The sequence below is a fragment of the Gorilla gorilla genome, chromosome 10, assembly GCF_029281585.2.
Source record: "Gorilla gorilla gorilla isolate KB3781 chromosome 10, NHGRI_mGorGor1-v2.1_pri, whole genome shotgun sequence".
Taxonomy (NCBI): Eukaryota; Metazoa; Chordata; class Mammalia; order Primates; family Hominidae; genus Gorilla; species Gorilla gorilla.
This window is the reverse complement of record NC_073234.2, coordinates 43,434,295-43,439,443: the sequence shown is the minus strand read 5'-3', so window position 1 is coordinate 43,439,443 and position 5,149 is coordinate 43,434,295. Positions and strand designations below refer to the sequence as shown.

At 39.4% G+C, this 5,149-nt stretch overlaps 1 long non-coding RNA gene across 1 annotated transcript; it reads right to left on the bottom strand.

Annotated features, from left to right (window-relative positions):
* Positions 1 to 489: 489 nt before the first annotated feature.
* On the bottom strand, positions 490 to 5,149 carry LOC101153074 (uncharacterized). Its single transcript, XR_002008023.4, has 3 exons — positions 4,806 to 5,149; positions 4,437 to 4,520; positions 490 to 703 (listed from the first exon to the last, which is right to left on the bottom strand). It is a non-coding gene; the product is annotated as an uncharacterized lncRNA (long non-coding RNA).

Sequence of the window (5,149 nt, the reverse complement as noted above, 5' to 3'; positions counted from 1 at the left end):
CTAAATCTAGCTCAATGTACTTATATACTTTACTGGATTAATCTTTTCTTGATGTACCACATATTAAATTTGGTAAGTGCTCTTAGATATATTCAGGCCTTGAATTCTGTTCCATGACTGTTTATTTATTCCATTACCACTCTATGTTTATTATTCTTGTTTTATGCTTTATTATATAATACAATTTCCTTTTATGAATTCTATTTTCTTGTTTTTTTTTTCTCTCAATGAATTTTGGAGTAATTCTGTTTAGTCCCAAACAAGCAAACAACAAAAACAAGCTCTTAAAATACTTTTGGGATTAATATTGGAATTTTACCAAATTTGCAGATTAACTTAGTGAGACTGTAGAATACTTTTAGAGTACCTTATAGAGTTACATTTAAAATAAGACAGAGAAAAAAAGAAATAATGTTGATTTAATGATGTATACTTCTATATGAGAATATTTTGAGCTGTAAATGACAAAAATCCAGGTAAAACCCAAGGTTAAGTATAAAAGAGAGTTTATTGGCTCATTCAATGGATAAGTCCAGTGGTAAAACTAGTTTTCAGGCATGTCTGGATCTCTGGGTTCAAACAATGTCATCAGGACTTGGTCTCTCTGTCTTCCAGCTTAGCTTCTTTAGCTTCAATATCAGACAAACCTCCATGTGGTTGCAAAGGTGGCCTGTCTGCTCTGTGTCTGTATAGTCTTTAGCACCTGCAATATAACATCAGAGGGAGAGAGTTTTTTTTTTTTTTAATAGTGCCAGCAGGCCAGGTGCGGTGGCTCACGCCTGTAATCCCAGCACTTTGGGAGGCTGAGGTGGGTGGTTCACCTGAGGTTGGGAGTTCGAGACCAGCCTGACCAACATGGATTAACCCCGTCTTTACTGAAAAAAAAACAATTAGCTGGGTGTGGTGGTGCATGCCTGTAATCTCAGCTACTTGGGAGGCTGAGGCAGGAGAATCATTTGAACCTGGGAGGTGGAGGTTGCGGTGAGCCGAGATTGTGGTGAGCCAAGATTGCGCCATTGCACTCCAGCCTGGGCAACAAGAGCGAAACTCCATCTCAAAAAAATATATATATAAATAAATAGTGCCAGCAAAAGTACCAGTGATGGTTCTCATTGGTCAGGTCTGAATCAAGTGTAGGAATGGGGACAGTGTGGGCAGTTGGGAATCAGCTTCACTTGAACCAGCTAAGTCTGGTGAGTGGTGGTTTCCTGAAAGGGATGTGGAGCAACCGAAAAATCAGGAATTATACACCATAATACCTATTTATGTATTTATTTATTAGATGGAGTCTCGCTCTGTTGCCCAGGTGGGAGTGCAGAGGTGCGATCTCGGCTCACTGCAACCTCTGCCTCCTGGGTTCAAGTGATTCTCCTGCCTCAGCCTCCCGAGTAGCTGGGATTACAAGTGCCCATCACCACACTCAGCTAATTTTTATATTTTTAGTAGAGACAGGGTTTCACCATGTTGGCCAGGCTGGTCTCGAACTCCTGACCTTAGGTGATCTGGCTGCCTTGGCTTCCCAAAGTGCTGGGATTATAGGTGTGAGCCATCACGCCCTGCTGATAATACCTGTTTATAAAAAGAGGATTTAAAAGCAACATTAGGAAATATTACTAAGTTGAAGTTCTAATACTATTTTTTAGATTATGAAGTTATTTTAGGGCTAAAGGTGAAAAGAAACCAGGCCATTGGGCAGGAAAACATGATGATAGACATTAAAAAGTTACTTGTAATTGAACAGTATTTGTTAGAATTATAATGCTTATTCTTGATGTTACTCTTCCTCCATTTCTTGATCTCATCACTGCTTAGATTCTCCAAAATCTTGCTTCATAAATTTGTCCTGTTTTGCAGCTTAATCTTGTCTTTTATTTTTTTCCCCTGCTCCTAAGGAACCCCATTCCCCACCTCCCTAAACAAATCAACAAGCCTCTCAATTCTACTGCTTTTTATACCTCCTCTTCTTATATTCATTGGCCAATTGTTTAAAGTCATCAATGATTTCCTTAATCATCAAATCCAATGAACTTGGACCCTCCTTGATGGCTTGCTGTCTCTGTAGTATTTGACAATATTGACTGAACTTTCCTTCTTGAAACCCGGAATCTTAGTTCCTATGAAACCCACTCTCCTGATGTTTCTCTTAGCTTTCTGATGACTTTTTCTCTGTTTACTTTGTTGGTTTTTCTTCTTCACCTTCTTTATATGCGGGTGATTCTCAAGGTTCTGGCTTCAAACTGTTTCACTATTCACTCTTTTTTTTTTTTTTTTTTGGCAGTTTCAAATACTTACTTTCAAAAGAAGGGTATACACTTTCTTTTTTTTTTTTTTTGAGACAAGAGTCTCACTCTGCTGCCCGGGCTGGAGGGCAGTGGCTGCCTCCCCTGCTCAAGTGATTCTCTTGCTTCAGCCTCCCATGTAGCTGGGATTACAGGTGTGCACCACCACACCCGGCTAATTTTTGTATTTTTGGTAGAGACGGGGTTTTGTCATGTTGGCCAGGCTGGTCTCAAACTCCTGACCTCAAGTGATCCACGTACCTCAGCCTCCCAAAGTGTTGGGATTACAGGTGTGAGCCACCGCACCCAGCCTACATCTTCTATTTAACTGCTTCTGATCAGTTCCTCTCCCAACACCTGTGTGATCTAATCCTAACTGTCCACTATCTAGAAAGACAGACCTTAACTTCTTAACTTCTTCTAAAAAGATCTTTCCCTTCTGAATTCCATGGTACTTTTTTTTTTTTTTTAATGGCACTACTTTAAAACTTGCATTAGCTCCTTATGTGTTAAGACTTGTCTTACTTTCTGGCCTATAAAGTCGCTTTTCCTTTTTCTTTTTTTTTTTCTTAAGGAGATGGGGCCCCTGCTCTATAAACTTCTTTAAGAAGATTTTCTTCTTTTTAAACTTTTATTTTAGGTTTGGGGGTACACGTGAAGGTTTGTTGTAAAGATTATTTCATCACTCACGTATTAAGCCTAGTACCCAATAGTTATTTTTTCTGCTCCTCTGCATGCTCCCACCCTCCACCCTCAAGTAGACCCCAGTGTTTCTTGTTCCCTTAAGATTTTCTAATTCAACTGTGCGTCTCCTATACTGTAAAGCACAGTGTTTTGTATTTTTTCATTTGTTTATTCAACATACATAAGCACTGACTATGTATTGTGCTAGGAGCTGGGTAAGTGGTTAAAAAAAACCCCGTGCTTTCTGCCCTCAGACAGTTTAGAGTTCCGTGAAAATACATATTGTGATACATAATCAATAAAACTTTATTGAAAGAATGAATCTTACATCTTAAACTCCTTTTTCATCTTCTTTCCCCAAACTCCTGACCTACATTCCTGCACCCTTTCCCCTGATAAATCCCACAGATTTCTCAAATCTAGCAGCTGAATTGGATTCATGTGCTATGGATACACATAAATAAGTTTGCCCCATGTTCAAGAAACTCACAATAAAGCACCTTCTCTCCCCAAACCTTCTGCTGATTTTAGTATCAATGTTACTAACTCCTTCTTATTACCAAGGGGAAATCTTGGTATTCTTTTTGACTTCTTCCTCTTTTTCATATTTAATTCTTTAATTCAAGCAATTATCCCTCTTGTTGAGGTCCTTTCACCTATAGCAGAGGTTGAAAATTAGTGACCCACGAGTTGTATCTAGCTAGTAGAGGTGTTTTGTTTTGTATAATATTATCAAAAATATGATTTTCCTGTTTCTCCTGAAAAATCAGAACATCTGGCAACACTGAGTCCTTATTTTTGCAAGAATTGGCTGGAGTTTTAGATGGGACAGCTCAATCAACTCTAACATTCTAATCTCTATCACTCCTTGCTTCTGTCACATTCAGTCCATTTCCTCACTTATGAAACTTTCTTAGTCCCTAATTTAGGCATCTGAGTTTGCCGTCTCTGGCCTATATGATCATAGACTGTCAGTAGTGGAAGAGATATTAAAAGATCAACTCGTCTAACAGTCTCCTTCTTCCTCTCCCCACTCTTTAAGAGACGGAGAAATGAGGTCTAAAGAGCTTACATTACCCAATCAATTTCATACAGCTAATGTGTAACAGGATTCTATAATATGCCATGAGGCCTCCTCCCTCATACGGATCATGTTAAACTTATATTTTCCCTTTGGTTTAGTTGCTAGGAACCTCAGAGCCCAATTTGTGGCACCCCTCTAGTAAATACACGGACCTTTTGGTATGAAGTTTTGGGGGTATTAATATACCCCTGGCTTTATTTTGTTTTCCAATTACCTTTACCTCAGTTTCTCTTCATCATTTTCTCCTATTATAGTGTGTATTTGTTTCCCCCAAGCATACTCAATCTTTTGTGAAAGAGGTGGGACATCCGCACAGGCGTAAACTGTCGGGCTGTATTGTCTGGCTCCCAATTCCTTTCTTTCACTGTCATTCTGCTTTGGCTACTCACATTCTCTATTTTCCTTGACAGCCAAACTTCTTGAAAGAATTGTCTTCACATGCTGTGTCCACTTCATCCTGTCTTTTCAATTCACTGTAAACAGATTTAAAGCCTTCAATGCCTTCTTTGTTGCTATGATATTAATACCAAAATTATATTGTATTCATCCATATATGAAGGACACAAAATGGTTTTCCCTAAATTATCTCAACTATGAAAAAATATGCAGAGAAAAAAATTAATAGGTACTGCATGAAAATGTTACTTCTGGGTAGCTGGATGACTGGTGAGATTTATTTTCTTTTAAAAATTTTCCACAATTTTAAAAACAAGCGCATTAGAACACATCCCGATGTAAATTAGAAATTCTCAACTTACATTTTCTAAAAGGAGGCAGAAAACTAGAGAAGCGACAGTGAGGAGCCACTGGGCCACACTTCATTTCACCTTAAGACTGACTCAGAGAAAAACAAGAGGGTACGACTCAGATCCCCGGGGCCAGCGGCAGGGCCGCGGGGCACGACTGGATAACCGCTTGTGAAGAAAATTTTAAGAGAGCCCTCACGACCCTTTAGCGCATCCTAAAAGACCTTTTAATATCTCTGCCTCTCCCGCTAACGGCTCCAAACCGCAGATAACGGTCAATCGCCTCCGGTTGTCCTGGTAACAGCCAGCAACCACAATCCTGCCTCCGTAACTCCTCCCAGAACACCGTGCGTCTT